Source organism: Equus przewalskii, chromosome 3, assembly GCF_037783145.1.
Source record: "Equus przewalskii isolate Varuska chromosome 3, EquPr2, whole genome shotgun sequence".
In the NCBI taxonomy this organism is placed as follows: Eukaryota; Metazoa; Chordata; class Mammalia; order Perissodactyla; family Equidae; genus Equus; species Equus przewalskii.
This window is the reverse complement of record NC_091833.1, coordinates 33,350,493-33,366,829: the sequence shown is the minus strand read 5'-3', so window position 1 is coordinate 33,366,829 and position 16,337 is coordinate 33,350,493.

Sequence of the window (16,337 nt, the reverse complement as noted above, 5' to 3'; positions counted from 1 at the left end):
TCCGTCTCCAGCCGCAATCTGGCTCCTGGGCTCTGCTCTTGCTCCTCCACCAGCCTCTGGACTTCGGACGGGTCTGCTTAGGCCCCTCTGTTACCGCAGATGAAATGGGTTAGAAACTGACCTCGACCTCCGAGGTGGGAAGGGCCACCTCCCACTCATCTTGCTCAGGGGAAAACACAGAGATGAGACAGGTGAGGGGTTTCACCTGAGGCCCCAGGCCACGCTGTCTGCTCCACTCGCCCTGGCTGAGTCCCCAGAATTCTGCCTGCAGCCTGCTACACACACAGATGCGCAGCTGCCACTACACCCCTGCTGAATCAGAATCAGCAAGGGGAGGCCCCCACCTTGGGGGCACCCCGTACTTGGACCTCTGTGTTTCCATGTTGGGATGTCCACTGTCCCTCCTGAGCAAGCAGACTGGGTGGCGTCTCTGGTGGGTGAGCCTGGCATCGCGGGGCTGTGCTGGCTGAGGGCCGGAGCTCTGCCTTAATGTGCGAGCAACGGGCCGCATCGAGGCTCCGAGGGGCGTGGACATCGGTGGCTGCAGCGGGCTGGCGATGTCGGGGGCCTCGCAGTCCAGGTCTCTGGTCACCAGCAGCAAAGTGGACTCTGGATTCTGAAGTCTCCTGACACCTCGTACCCGCTCTCTGTGATTTTCTGCCCTAGCGGGGAGGTGACGTGGTTAAGGAGATGTTCCCAGCTCCAGCCTCTGTAAGCTCTGGCAGCAGGGATGGCTCTCCAATCACGCCTTTGCTTTCTCCGTTTCGACACACTGCCTCCCACTCCTGCCACAAACCCTGCTTCCCCGAGACGAACGCTGTCACCCCTGTTCTAAGGCGGAAGGCAGGGACTGGCCAAAGAACGGAACCTCTGATAAAGCACTTTCCTTCAGGAAAGCTCATGCAGCCTCTCCCCGCTCCGTCCACCTCTGCATCCTCACGGCCACTCCGCTGGTCCGTGTCCCCTCACCCAGGACACCCAACAGCCACCAACAGGCCTCCCTGTGCCCCGCAGTCTATGCCCCGTGGCTCAGCCTGAGCCACGACCCTGAGTTATAAAACCCATGGTCTTCCATGTCTCTTCTTACAGCCGTTCCATGGCTTCTCATGGTTCTTAAGAATAAACCCAAGCAATCTGGAGTGAGGGGAGGGGCCCCTCGTGATGGGCCCAGGCTCACTTCCCATCGGCCCCACCCTCCGGGCTCCTGCACAGGGCAGGGGAGCCCGTTCCTCCCACCTCCGGCCCCAGCTGGCCCCCTCTCTTGACACGCACCCCCCAAGACAACAGGAAGCATGGCATGTGTCTTTTTCTGGCTTCCTCCTTCTCGCCTCTCAGCTCTCGGCTTCAGCGTCATGCCCACCAGGAATCCCCCGGCCCCCCGCGCTGGGGCCCCATTCCCGCATGCTGCCCTCCACACTGCAGGGGCCCCGTCCCCTGGGCCATGGCCCCACGAGGGCACGGAGGGGCTTCCACTACATCCAAGCACCTGGGGCCCATCCACCCTGGACCCGCGAATGTTCGGCCTCAGTGGCTGAAGGTCACCAGCACCTTCCCTGTGAGCAGGCTGCTCTCTGTGAGGGACATGCCCTCCTGACATGCTGGTCAAGCTTGTTTCCAAAGTTGCATCGTTTGTCACTGGAGATGCCACCCAATGGCAAGGATCCCATTTCCCTTGATAGAGAAGCCATTGAGTTTGCTGGGAGGGGGCACTTTCAGGGACTGTGGGGTTTTCTCCTTATTGGGAGTAAAAGTAACTGAGTCTTGGGGGGTCTGGATTCTCCATCCTCGTTCTTTTTCGTGGAATGTGGGTCAGATTCCGCGGGCACACTGCATGATTTGCCCTGCCCGGGCTGCCTGACACATCCTCCTCACCCTGGTGTTTATGGCCCTGCTGTTCCCGCTGGTCAGTCCCCACTCGGAACACCATGCCAGGATGAGTGCACCCCGCCCAGGGCTCTCTCCACGTTCCTGGGCTTCATCAGGGAGCTAGTTGCCATCCCCATAAAACCCCGGCAGCTCCTTTCTCCTCGCTCCTCTGGGAGCTCCTGCCTACGCCCTTTTCACACGCCCAGGGTGGAATATGATAAGTCATAATCCCTCACTCCAGCTGCATTGTTTGAGCTCCTCCCACCTCGGGGCCTCTTCCCCTTGTGACGGCTTTGAAGTGGCCTAAGCCTCTAGTAGCTTTCAGATGACACTTAAGTTACACCTCTTCTGCATTCTTATCTCCACGCTGACATGTTGGCAGCCCCGCAGCCTCTCCGCCAGGAGCATGTCCCCTGGGTGACCTTTTGGCTTCTGCAGACGGCACCTGGGCGCGCAGATGGATGGGACCTGAGGCGGGGCCTCCCCTGCGCTGGGCGCACCGGGCGCAGCAGCCCTGTCTTCCCTAAGTGTCTCCTTTCACCGGTCCTCTGCAAGGAGGTCCTCCCAAATGCTCTGGGTCCCCCAAGTGCCCCCACACCATGCTCGCTGCTGTCAGATGTTTTTTTTAATTGTGATAAAACATATATAACATAAAAGTTACCATTTTAGCCATTTTTAGGTGCACAGTTCAGTGGCATTAAGCACACTCACGTTGTTGTGCGGCCATCCCCACCATCCGTCTCCAGAACTTTTCCATCTTCCCAAACTGAGACTCTGTCCCCGTTAAACACTCCCCACCCGCCTCCCCCAGACCCCGGCACCCACCGTCCTACTTTCTGTCTCTATGAACTTGGCTCCTCCAGGAACCTGATATGAGCAGAATAATACAGTATCGGTCCTTTTGTGACCGGCTTAGTTCACTGAGCACAATGTCCTCAAGATTCATTGTTGTAGTGTGGGTCAGCCTTTCCTTGCTTTTATGGCTGAATAATATTCCACTGTATGGATGGACCACGTTTCGTTTATCCATCCATCTGTTGATGGACAGTTGGGTTGCTTCCGCCTTCTGCCTCTTGAGAATAATGCTGCTGTGAACATGGGCGGACAAGTATCTGTTTGAGTCTCTGCTTTCAGTTCTTTGGGGTACATACCCAGAAGGGAACTTCTGGATCTTAATTTTGTTTAATTGTTTGAGGAGCTGCCACTGTTTTCTACAGTGGCTGCACCATTTTGCATTCCCATCAGCACTGCACAAGAGTTCTAGTTTCTTCACATTCTCACCAATGTTTCTTATTTCTCATCTTTTTTTTGGTGAGGAAGATTGACCCTGAGCTAACATCTGTTGCCAATCTTCTTCTTTTTGCTTGAGGAAGATTTCTGCTGAGCTAACATCTGTGCCAATATTCCTCTATTTTATATGTGGGACACCTCCACGGCGTGGCTTGATGAGTGGTGCCATGCCTGCGCCCAGGACCCGAACCTGCAAACAGCGGGCTGCCAAAGCAGAGAGTGCAACCTTAACCACTATGCCACTGGGCTGGCCCTTCACCTTTTTGATAATAGCCATCCCAATGGATGTGACATAGGACCTCACTGTGTTTTGTGTCAGAAGGTTTTTAATCCTCCAGCATCAAAACCTGCCAGACGTTCTCTCCTGGAACATCATTTTAAAATACTTTTTCCTCTCTCCTTCTTTCCTTAAGGAGATAGTTTAAGAACAATGTGGTCCTGTTATTTGTGTCACAACTACCTGTTGTTGTTGTGATAAAAATGGGAATCTGGGTCTCTCCTGGAAACCCGCCTGGATGCTCACTCCGCAGGCATAGAAAGTGCACAATGTTGCCGATGATGACCGCCACCTGTGCCACCGTGATGAGGTGGATACGATTTTCCCATTTTACAGACGAGGAAAACGAAGCTTGAAAGAAGAACCTTGGCTTCCTTGCCCTGCTGACCTTCAATGTCCTTCACCAAAAAGGCATGTCTGTTGCCACCTCATGCAAAACGTTCTGCCACTGGTCTGTGGAATGGTCTCATTTGAGGAGGTCATTTTGCTGGCCCGAGGAGCGGTCCCTGAGGCCACAGTGGAGGTTTGGTCCCCATCCTCTTCTGCCCTCCCATTAGGATACAGCGAGGATGCTGCCAAGATGGACAAAGTGGGGGAGTAACCAGAGGAAGCAGGGGGCAGGGGCAGGTGGGATTTGAAAGGGCTTCTGCGGGGGGGAGCCAAACCACTTGTGGGGAGATGAGTGTGTGGGGGCGGGCATGAAGAGAAAGGCTCCTGTGGCAAGGGGACTTGGACCGTGTCCCTCCTCTGCTCCAACCCTCGCCTGCCTCCCGTCTCACTCAGCGACAGTGGAGGCCTTGATCAGGCCCTGTGCCACCTGCCAGCCTGGCCCGCCTTGTCCCTGTGGCCTCATCTCCCGACTCCCCTCACTCACCACATTGCTCTGGCTTGAATGAGTGTCCTCCTTGCTGTTCCCTGTCTCAGTGCCTTTGTACTGGCTGTTCCCTCGTCCCAGAACTTTCTCCCCCAAACATCTACTCAGCCAAACTTTCACCTCCTTTGGGCCTTCACTTGAATGTCACCTTCTCTAATCTCTCTATTTAATATTGCTGCTCCTCTCCCTGCATCCTCCATCCCCGCCCCCCCCCCCCAGCTTTATTTCTCTCTGTGGCGCACAACGCCATCTAGCATACCGTACATTTACTCGTTTATTTCTTCCGGGGTCTTTCCCTGCTTCCAGTGCGCAAGTTGCACAGAGCAGGAATTTTGTGTGTGCTTATGCTATGTCCCCGGCACCTTCAATAGTGACTGGCATGTAGAAGATGATCAATAAATATTTGATGAATGAGTGGTGAATGAATTCTAGGCAGAAGGAACAGTCCAGAGAGTGACAGACATGTGAAACCATTTGATGTGTTCAAGGACCCTTGCGTAGTTCCTTGGACCAAGATTCATGTTTGGAGCTGCCCCATACAGTTGTTCAGGCTGTGTACTGCACAAGGATGCCAAGCTCAAGAAGCCGGGGCCGGGGGGGGGGGGGGACGAATTCCAGCCTGCCCATGCTTATCAGGACATGCACCCAAAAAGCTATTGAGAAGGGGTGACTTTCTAATGGGAACAACCATTATATAGGCTAATGATGGCCTTGAGTATAGGGGATAGACATCAGGAAATGAAGCAGGAAAGGCGAGAGAGATGGCACATAAAGCACTTTATCTGGATCACAAAGAGGAGGCTGCAGCAGGTGCTTATGCTGCCTCCACGGCAGCCCCCCAGCCCAGCTGACTTCAGTACCCTCGTCATGGGCAGTTCCTGGTTCTTGCCAACACCCCACATCTCTCTGCTTTGCTTTTTCCAAAGCTAGGAAGACCCTCCCATTGCCCAGATGTGCAGGGGAGTTAACGCCCCAGGGGCAACCCACAACTAATGGGGCCAGGGGTCAGTGGATACATGCCAAGCTCCTCGGATGATTCAGAATTGCCCCAGCAGTAACTGCTCATGAATGCACTCTGCACTGAGCTTTCTCCTCTCCTCATCTCACTCGCTCACTCCTGCTTCCTGGCACCATTTTCTAAACAAGCCACCTGCGCTAAGTCCTTGCCTCAGGCTCTCCTTTGGGGTAACCCAAACCAAGGCAGAGCCATTAAAGACTGTTTCACAGGTGAGTAACATCATCGATGTTTCACCTGGAAGGACCACCATGGGCACTTGACAGAGGGGGAGCAGTGTGTTGGCGCCAGTTTGGATGTTGAGGTTCAGTGGGGAAGTTCTTGCAGTGGTGAAGACCTGAGCTCGTTCATGGCAGCTGGCGAGGAGGCGTAGAAGAGACCAGAGACACAGTTAATAGGTAGGAGATGAGAATTCGGTGCTGATGATTTGTGGGTGACAACTGAGGGAGAGGGAGGAGGCTTTGATGACCCCCATACTTCTGGCTGGGCTTACGGGATGAGTGGTCACGTCTCCAATGAGGCCAAGATATAGTGAACACAGGAAGGGGGGCAAATTTGGGGTCTTAAGAGCAGAAGTGGTTGATGGGCCTTGTTTGGATGTGTGAGGTGCTCAGCCACTGTCGGTTCCAGTCCCTTCTCTTCCTCTGGAGGGCAGAGATGTTCTCTCTCTCTTGTCTGTTTATCCCCTACTGTGTTGAAACACACATTTGTTGAGCATGGAGAGTGGTTAAGGATGACTTTGTACCGGGCAGGGCTGCAGGAACAAACGGCGATGCACTCGAATGGGGTCACTGGGGAGAGGTTCATAAATGGGTTACTGATAATGGCTCAGCCAAGACGAAAGGAAACCAACCAGGGAGAAGCACCCCAGCCCAGCAACGGTGGGGAGCCGTTGTCACCAGGGCCAGGGGAGAGCTGTACCTGCAGGAAGGGGCTAACAGACACATCCGTTCAGTCAAGGGACACAGCCAGTCCCAGGCAGGGCTGCAGGGAGGGGTCCGGTGGTTAAATACTCCTCCTGCCTTCAGACCTGCTACCCACGACTGATTGACTGAACGCAGCTGGACGCCAGACAGCAAAGGGGTCCTTTGCTGCCTCTTGGGGCAGAGAGTGTGCACCTGGAGGGAGCAATGAAGGCATCCAGAAGGAAGTCATGGGCCGATGGACGAGGGCACAATGGCCTTTCATAACTGTAATCCAGATCTCCTGCTCCAACACCTCCAGCACTGGCTGGGGAATCTGGAGCGAAACCTGCATCCCTCACCACAACCCGCTGGAAGCCTGGGAGGATCTGGCCCTGCCCACCTCGCCCGGCTCAGCTCCCACCTCGGCCCTGCTCTCTGTGCCTGAAACTCCGTGCCAGCTCCCCCCTCCCTCTAAATCTCACCTCCTCAGTCGGTGGGACCTGCAATATTTTGTAGGCAAAGACTGCTTTTAACGACCATCCACGGGGCCGGTGGGCGTCCTCTAACACAGACGATGGAATTCTAAATCGCCCCACCTTTCTTAAGAGCCCTGGGCAATACATGCCAAAACTGAAAATGCACACACCTTCTAGAGGACGGCACTTGCGGGAATTGGTCCCAAGTAAATATTCAGATTAGACTGCAAAGGTTTGTATGCAAAGATGCCTATCAAACGCTGTCAATAACAGCGAAATTCAATGATGAAACAAACGAGCAACAACTCAACTGCCCATATGTCCATCGGTAGACGCTTGGTTTTAAAGTTGATGATCCTTCCACATGATGAAATATTACGCTGTGAACTTTCGATGTAGTGACAAGGAAAAGTGAGTCTAATATAACGTACTGCCTCAAGAGCGTACTAGAAAACAGTGCGATTCCATTTTTGGAGATAGGTAGGGAGATAGAGAGAGAGAGAGAGACAGTTGTATATAGCTTGAGGTAGAAGGCATATAGAGAGAAACATATGGATAGACAGATGTCCTCTTTGTCCATCTATGTCTATATATAGGTGGCTTCTGCCTCCAGCAATAACCACTGCCTTGGCCAGTGACTACGCTCCCATTCCCTTCCATGCAGCCCTGGTCTAAACTGGAAAAATTCTGCCAACCAGGAGGAATCCTTATTTAGCGGTGTTGTCAAAGTGGCCTTTCAATAGCACATTCATTCTGCACTCTCGAATTCAGCCAGGAAAGAGAAGGGAGGGCGAGGGAGAGAAGAAAAAGAAAAAGCCGAGTGTTTGTGTAAGCATTTGGCGACCGAGCTCAATAAGGCAGGTGTGCTGTGTGGGCTGCTTCGAGACCACAGGAGCAAAAGAAGCAGTTAGAGCACTAATTAAAATGTGCCAAATGGTTGAAGCTCCGTCAGATCCAGCTGCAGAAACCCAGAGGTCAAAGTGCTTAAGGATGCATAAAATGCGGATTTTTCCATAATTATTTAAATATGTGTTAATGAGTGCTACGAACGCAGTCAGAGTATGTCCACTAAGGGATGAAAAATAAAGGGTAATTGAAAAGGAGTAGCTTGAACAGTAGGAAAAGCACTTATTTGGGGTCAAAATGCCCCCGATTTCTATTTTGGCTCTAGTCCTGCTTCTCAGACCAAGAGACCCATCCTCCCTGGGGCTCCATTTTCTCATTTGAAAAGGAATAGGGAGATCAACCCCCCAGCCACAAAACCCCCTCCTCACCAAAGCCTGCCCATCTCCTGTATTTAATGAAACTAGAGAGCAAGAAGTGTCTAAGGAAAAGGAACTTGTGAGAAGACCATGGAACTTCATGTGCTTTCTCAGATCTAGAAGCGGAGAAAAGGCACTGCTCTTTAACCAAGAGAATCAAGAATACAAATGAGCCACTCGGAGAAAAATGTGATGGTTGGGGGAGAGGAGGATCTCAAACACTTATGCCATTAACCCCCGTGTTCCTCTGGTCCCAACCTGAGTGGGAGCCCATCGAAGTATCTGCTTAGTCTCGAGTCTCGAGTCTCTGGTGAAGGAGGAAGGCGTTTCCACCATTTGCCAGGAGTGGAGGAAATACAGGAATGACATTTCCATCATTTTTCTTCCCCAAGTAAAGAAAGAAAAAAGAGAGAAAACCCAGTCCAAGATTTTGCTACATACCATGCCCTTCACACCCAGCCTTTCATTGGAACTGCTACTTCCAAAATAAAGAGAGTAGTGATTTCAGGGTGTATTTTTGCCTACGTTTTTGAGGATGTTTTGGGCCTTTCATCTCCTTTGAAGGTGTGTCACCTAATTACGCCTCTTTCATCCATGGATTCCCCAGTCAGAACATGCCAGTCCCCTCCACGGCAATTGCTTATGACTGAGGGGTTTCCACATTCCAGCTGGTGTGGAGAGCCCGGGTATTTGTGAATACCTGAATAAACTTCTTTAATCCAAAAACAAACTCCTCCTAAAGAAACGGGCTGAAAAGGCCTTTCATAGAATGTTTTCAAACCCGCTGGCTCATGGTTTCTCTGGATCTCACCATGCTTCCTGTACTAATGGTCTCTGAACGCATTCCCAATTGTGGCTTACTGGTCTACCGAGGTCCCCGGCGTTACAGGGGAAGAGGGAAAAAAGGAACACAGCAGATGCTTACAGGGGCTGCCAGGACTGGATCCGCGGAAACTGAAAGGAAATATACGTGGGTGAGCGTGCTCCCTCCCTTCTGCAGCTTTTTAAAAGGCAGGCTTCTCTGGGGAACGCTTTAGAAACAACATTGCAGTCACACAGCACGCACACGTGGGATTCATGTGCGGCATTAAAAGCAGGTCGCTTGAATTAGTGCTGAAAGTTCGTAGCGTTGAAAGTTCATAAATCCACGGCCTGATTACACTATTCTAATAAATGGATTTGCTTTTGGAAGACTGACAACTTGCATTGAAAAAAAAAAAGTGTATATTATTGAGATTATAGCAGGTCCAGTAAAAGTGTACGGGACTGACCTGGGGGCCAACACCTGGCTGGATGGGCAGATGGTATGCTGAGAGGGGAGCCCCGGCCTTGGAGTCACAGGAAGCAGGCGAGAGCAGCAGCACGTTCACTGACTGGCTGTACCGACTGCCCCAGCCCGGGTATCACCTGCCCTTGCCTCTGTATGGGATCTCCAAGGTGAAGGGCCCGGGCTAGAGGAGAGGACTTTCCTTCAATGAATCAGGCATCCTTATCTGACGAGTGTTCTGGAGCCTCCAAACATTGGGACCCTCATCCTGCCGGCTCCCTGCCACCCAGTGGTCCCTGACACGTCCAGGAGGGTTACTATTGCTGCCTTCAAATCACGCAGAACTCAGTGCTGGAAAACGACGGCCCTTTCATTTTGTCCATGATTTCGTGGGTGGGCCCCGCTGGACAGTTACCCCTCGGGGTCTCTTGTGAGCGTACAGTCAGGAGTCGGCTTGGGCTGTGGGCAGCTGAAGGCTCGACGGGGCTGGACGTCCAAGATCTTTCGCCCACGTGGCTGGTGGTTGATGCTGGCTGTTGGCTGTGACCTCAACTGGAACTGTTGGCTGAAGTGTCCACACGTGGCCTCTCCAGCACGGTGGGCTGAGGGTGCTCACACTTATTTGGTGGCTGGCTTCCCCCAGAGCAAGAGTTTCCAGAGAACCAGTGGGAAGCCACACGGCCTGTTAGGACCCAGCCTCAGACGTCACACAGTGTTACTTCCACTGTAGTCTGTTGATGGCCACAAGGCCACCAGATTCAAGGGGAGGGGACACAGGCCCCGCCTTTCAGTAGACAGACAGGCAAGTCACGTAGTGGAAGAGCGTGTGCGCACAAGATACCGTCTTTGCAGGTCACAGCTGGCCTCGGGGTCCAGGAAACACAGTTGAAATCTCTAATGCCTGGATTAGACTAGATGTCTAATGTCTCTTCCTGATAGGAAAGGAACGTCTCTGAAAGGGCAAAATTTCTTTGTTCAAACTCTTTTTTTTTTTAAAGTGCTTTATTGAGGTACAACTGGTGTAGAATAAACCGCCATGTTTAAAGTGTACCATTTGACAAATTCTCCATATGTATGTGTGAAACCATCGCCGCAATGAAGAAATTGAACACACCCGTCACCCTAAAAAGCTTCCCCATGTCCCCTCACAATCTCTCCCTCCCCCTCCATGGCCTCATGCCCTGGTGGCGATTGACCTGCTTTCTGTCCCTATAGATATCTAGACTTTTATGTAAATGGGATTATGAACTGTGTTCTCTTTTTGGTCTGGCTTCTTGCCTTTGCCATCATTATTTTGAGATTCATCTGTGTTGTAGCACGCATTCACAGTTCACTCGGTTTTCATGACTGAGTAGTATCCCATTACATGGATATTCCACCATGTGTTTATCCATTCGCATCTTGACGGATATTTGAGTTGTTTCCAGTTTGTGGTTATCATAAATAAAACTGCTACATACATGTGCTTTCATGTCTCTTGGGTAAATATACGTGGGACTGGAACAGCCAGATCACGTGGTGGGTGTATGCTTAACTTTTTAAGAATTTGCAAAACTGTTTTCCAAAGTGGTGTGCTGGCTGCCAGTCGCAGCTCTAACATGTCATTGGAGTCACTCCCACCCTTACAACAAGAAAAGTCCCGAACAACCTGAAAATCCACGACTTTTCCTGGACACATCAGAGAACTGGGGTCACGGGGTACATCATCAGAGTCGCAAACAAGACCTCCTCACAGGGAGCAGAGGCTGCTGGAGCCGCAACTGGCAGAACACGTAAAGGACAGATCGCTGGAGGCTGAGCATGAGCTAGCGCGAGGGTGAGAAACCCCCAGGGCTGCAGGCTCAGCGCCTCCCACACTTCCATGGGTTTCTAGCTCCAGGAAGACCACCAGGCTCTCCCCATGAACAGCTGACACAGACGCCCTCCGGGCTGTGTCAGGGAGAGGGAGAAAGTAACCATTCTGTAACATGCCCAGAGCCCCACCCTCCAGGACAAGAGGCTGCCGGACATTTATCTCAGCTAGGAGGAAGGCCAATGACAACTGCAGTCCCTCCAGCCTTCTTGTCTCACTGAGGAGGGACCATGAGCTTGAAACATTTGTGCAAGTCACAGCCCAGGGACACAGACCCACTAAAAGACTGGGATTTGATTGCAAAATTACATAACAAATCCCCTTCCCACCCCGCCAACAGCCTCCAGTGCAATATCAGTGGATTGCAGCCGAACAAGCTACAAGACTCAGGCTCTCTCTAAGGAGGAAGCCTTAGGGAAGCCCACAGACAACCGTGGAGACGAAAACTAGGACACTGAGGGCTAGGAAGCCTCTGGCACCTCCAGTACAGAGAACGTTAAGCACAGCCCAGCTCCTAGCCAGATCGACAAAACACCCCACACTATTTACCTCATTTTCTATTACCTGATACATCGTGTCTGGCTCTCAAAAAAATGGCAAGGTATCTTAAAAGGCAAGAAAAGACACAATCTGAGAGACAGAGCAAGCATCAGAACCAGACTCAGATATAACACAGATTTTGGAAAGATAACACAGGGCACTTAAAATAACTATGATAAGTGTGCTAAGGGCTCCAACAGAGAAAAGTACACAACATGCAAGAAGAGACGAGCAATGTATGCAGAGAGGTGGAAACTCTACAAAAGGATCAAAAGAAAGTACTAGAGGGCCAGCCCAGTGGTGTAGTGGTTGGGTTCACGTGCTCCACTTCGACGGCCTGGGGTTTAGGAATTCGGATCCCAGGCACAGACTATACCCTGCTCATCAGGCCATGCTGTGGTGGCGTGCCATATACAAAATACAGGAAGATTGGCATGGATGTTAACTCAGGGACAATCTTCCTCACCAAAAAAAAAAGAAAAGAAAAAAAGTACTAGAAATCATAGTGGTTGTTTCATTTCATGTTCCCACCGGCAGCATATGAGTCCCAGTTCCTCCACACTGTGGCCAACACAGGCGTGGTCAAACCTTCATTTTGGCTGTCTTCCTGGGTGTATGGTGGCATCTCATTGTAGTTTTAATTTTCATTTCCCAAATGACTAATGACGTTGAGCATGTTTTCACGTGTTTATTTGTCATCCATAGACCTTCTCTGGTGAAGTGCCTGTTCCAACCTTTCGCCCATTTTTATATGGGGTGGTTTGTTTTCTTATGATTGAGTTTTGAGAGTTTTTTTTAATATATTTTGAATAAAAGTCCTTTATCAGAGGTATGATTTTCAAACGTTCTCTCTCTTTGTGCAGCTTGGCTTTTAATTCTCTTAAGAGAATCTTTGGAAGAGCAGAAGTTTTGGATTTTGATGCAATTCAGAATTTCAAACTGTTTGCTCACAGACCATGCCTATCGAAGAGCCACAGACCACGATGTATCTAAGAAATCTGCCTGACGCTGGGTCACAAGTGTTTTCTCCTTTGATTCCACGAGCTTCATAGCTCTAAGTTTTACATTCAGATCTATGACCCATTTTGAGTTTACTTTGGTACATGGGGAGGTTGGCGTAGTTTGTATTTTCCAAGGTAAGGAGGTCTCCCTCTAGCCATTGCTTTCTGAGAGATTTTTTCTTAAATCAGGAAAGGATGTTAAATTTTGTGAAATGTTTTTTCTGCTTCTACTGAGATGATCACATGATCTTCTTTTCCTTTTTTCTCCCTTTTTTTGGCCCTGAGCTAACACCTGTTGCCAATCTTCCTCTTTTTCTTTTCTCCATGAAGCCCCAGGACACAGTTGTATATTCTAGTTGTAAGACATTCTAGCTCCTCTGAGTGGGACGCCGCCACAGCATGGCTCGATGAGTGGTGTGTAGGTCGGCACCCAGGATCCGAACTGGCGAACTCTGGGCTGCCAAAGTGCAGTGTGCGAACTTAACCACTCGGCCACGGGGCAGCCCCTGGATATTTTTTTTTTTTTAAGATTATAGGCTTTTCTGTTTTATTTATTTATTTATTTATTTATTTATTTATTAAAGATTGGCCTTGAGCTAACATCTGTTGCCAATATTTTTTCTTCTTCTTCTTCTCCCCAAAGCCCCCCAGTACATAGTGGTATATTCTAGTTGTAGGTTCTTATGGCTCTGCTATGTGGGACACTGCCTCAGCACGGCTCGATGAGTGGTGCTAGGTCCATGCCCAGGATCTGAACTGGCGAAACCCTGAGCCGTCAAAGTGGAGAGTGCAAGAACTTAAACACTGGCCACGGGGCTGGCCCCATGATTTTCTTTTCTAGTTTGTTAATATGGTGAATCACATTGACTTTCTAATCAATTAATCTTGCCTTCTTGAGACAAACTTCACTTGGTCATGATGTGACTTCCTTTTTATATATGGTTGCATTTATTTTCCTAAATTTTGTTGAGGACTTTTGCTCCCACGTTCATGAGGAATATTGGTCTTTAGTTTTCTTTTCTTATAATTTCTTTGTCTGGGTTTGGTATTAGGGTAATTCTGACTCACTAAATAAGTTGGGAAATGATCCTTCCCTTTCGACTTTCTAGAAAAGCTTGTGTAAAACTGGAAAAATGATTCTCCCTAAATGTTAGATGGCATCCGCCTGTGGAGCCGTGTGGGCCCAGAGTTTTCCTTGTGGAAAGGTTTCTTCCTACAAATACAAGTCTTCTAACAGGCTGTTCTCGTCAGGCCTCCCTTTCTTCCTGAGTTAGCTTTGACAGCTTGTGTCTTTCAAGCAATTTGTCCACTTTCTCCAAGTTATCTGTAAGATCTGTAGTGATGTCAATATTCTCATCCTTGGTATTCGTAACTCATGTCTTTTCTCCTTTTCCTGATCAATCCAGCTAGATATTATCAATTTTATTGATCTTCCCAAAGAACAAGCTTTTGGATTCATTGGTTTTCTCTACTGTTTCCTGTGCAGAATCTCTATCCAAAAAAGGGCACTTCCTCTTCCTGTGTTTTCTGTGCCTCAGGAAGGCCCCGGGAGAGCTCTCTCGCATGTCCCTGGTCTCTGGCTGAGCTCCAGGACAAATTCGTCTATAACTCCCAACCTTCTCAAACCCCTCAGCCCAGGACCCCCAAGCATCAGGTGACAACTTGTTCAAAGATGCAGCGTTCCCACCACATACTTCAGCAAACCTGATGTGTAGATTTTGAGCTTTAGTGACAGGGACATGACGCTGTGCAATCTTCCTTTGGGGACAGGAATGTTCACGACCTGACCCTGCATTCTGCTAATACACCACCTTGAGCAAGCGACTAACCATCTCCAAGCCTCAGTTTCCCTCTCTCTAAAGTGGGAAGAATAATAACAGGGTCGTTTAAGGACCCGATGAGATGATAAATGCAGAAGGCTTTGCCCTGCGTCTGGCATGGGGTAGGCATTCCACGAGCAGTTGCCGTGGAAATATGACAGCAAGTGTTCAGGCTGGAGCTCCGTTCCCTTCGCTGCTGCAAAGGGAGGATTTATGGTCTTCCTTTTCTTATGTTGATGTTGGAGCCAATGTTTATTGGTCGTAAATGTTAAAAATATAAACCTGTGGTAGAAATCCACAGACTGTGCATTTTGTCCCATTACGGACAAGTCCATGGTCACACCTGGGCAAGCACCAAAGTTTATATTTCCAACACCCAAAATATACTTTAGTTATAACAAGTATTGCTTCAGGAAGTTTGACAACTCTGTGGCCATGTCTCAGGAAGAACATGGATCATGGGTATTTGCCCAAACCATCTTTTCCTTGGGTACGTAGCTGTGTTCACACAGCAGGGAGAGCTGGCGTGGGGGACGAACAGTCATGGGTGAGGAACAGTGGCCTGCGAAGCCAGACCAGCTGGCCCGCTCCCTGGTAGAAACATCCTCACTGGCATCCTCGATGCAGCTGCTTGACGTAAATCCCGCCCGAAGACTAGAGCGCAGAGGACGGAGAAGCAAGAGGATGGCGACCAGGGGTCTGGACGAGCCGGCATGGGAGTGGAGGAGCCAGGACTGCCCGTTAGGTCAGCCCCATGCCTGATTAAAACCTGGTGGCGCGTCCTGTGATGATCGTCCATCGAGGGAGGGTGACCTCCACCCGCCTCGTACAAGCCTTTGCAGCTGCCCCTGAACAGAGTGTGGCAGGTGCTACTCTGCGTCACCTCCAAGGTGCATTAGAAAAGGCTTCCGTGAGGCTCTCTGGGGACGCTCGCTCTGGGAGCCTTTGACTGACACATAAGATGTCCAGATGTCCAGTCACTCTATGGCCAATATGTAGACAGAGAGAGACAGGGCAGGGGGCAGGGGGCAGAGGAGGGAGAGACACAGAGAGAGAAAAGAGAGACGGAGAGAAAAGGGAGAAACAGAGAGAGAGAGCCAGCAGTCCAGCCCCGGCTGTTTTGTCTTCCCAGCCCAGTGCCAGACGAGTGAGTGAAGAATCTATGGGACCCGGACCAGCCCCCAGCTAACTGCAGCTGCCCGAGAGGCCCTGAGTGAAGAAAATGCATGACTGTGCTGCATTATACGACCATTTGGGGAGGGGCTGGTTTGTTACGCAGCTACAGATAACCAGCACAGAGCCCATGGCCTTGTAGGAGCTACTGAACTTCTCTGGGCCCCAGGGTCCCCGTCAGGAAGAGGAGAATCGTAATGTAGACTTGGGAGCTCTCCTCTGAGGGTCTAATGAGACAGCGGGTGAAGACTCGCTGTCGCACCTGCAGGCAGCTCACGGCATGAAGCCCCCACATCTGTCTCCACCCCACTCCTGTTTCACTCCAGCTTTTCATCAAGCTTCACTCTCCTCCCTTTTGTCTGTCACCACCTGGAATGCCCTTCCTTCCTCTCCCTCCCTTCTCCCGCTCTCCTTCGTTCTGTGCTTGCTCCTTGCCTGCCTCTCCTCTTCCACGTCACCTCCTCAAGGGCAGGGACAGTGTTCTGTTTGCTGCCATGTGCTCAGTGCCTGGATCAGAGCCTGGCACACCATGGACACTCAACAAATAGCTGTCAACTCACAGATGACATCTTTTCTGCATTGGGCTGAACCATGGTTCTCAGGGTGTACACGGGCAGAAGAAAGGGGTGCCACACACATACAGGTGCCCAGGCGCTGCCAAGGACCAGAGGGGCGGTGCCCTCTCCCCTCCAGGGAGGATGTCCGCACCGAAGAGCTCC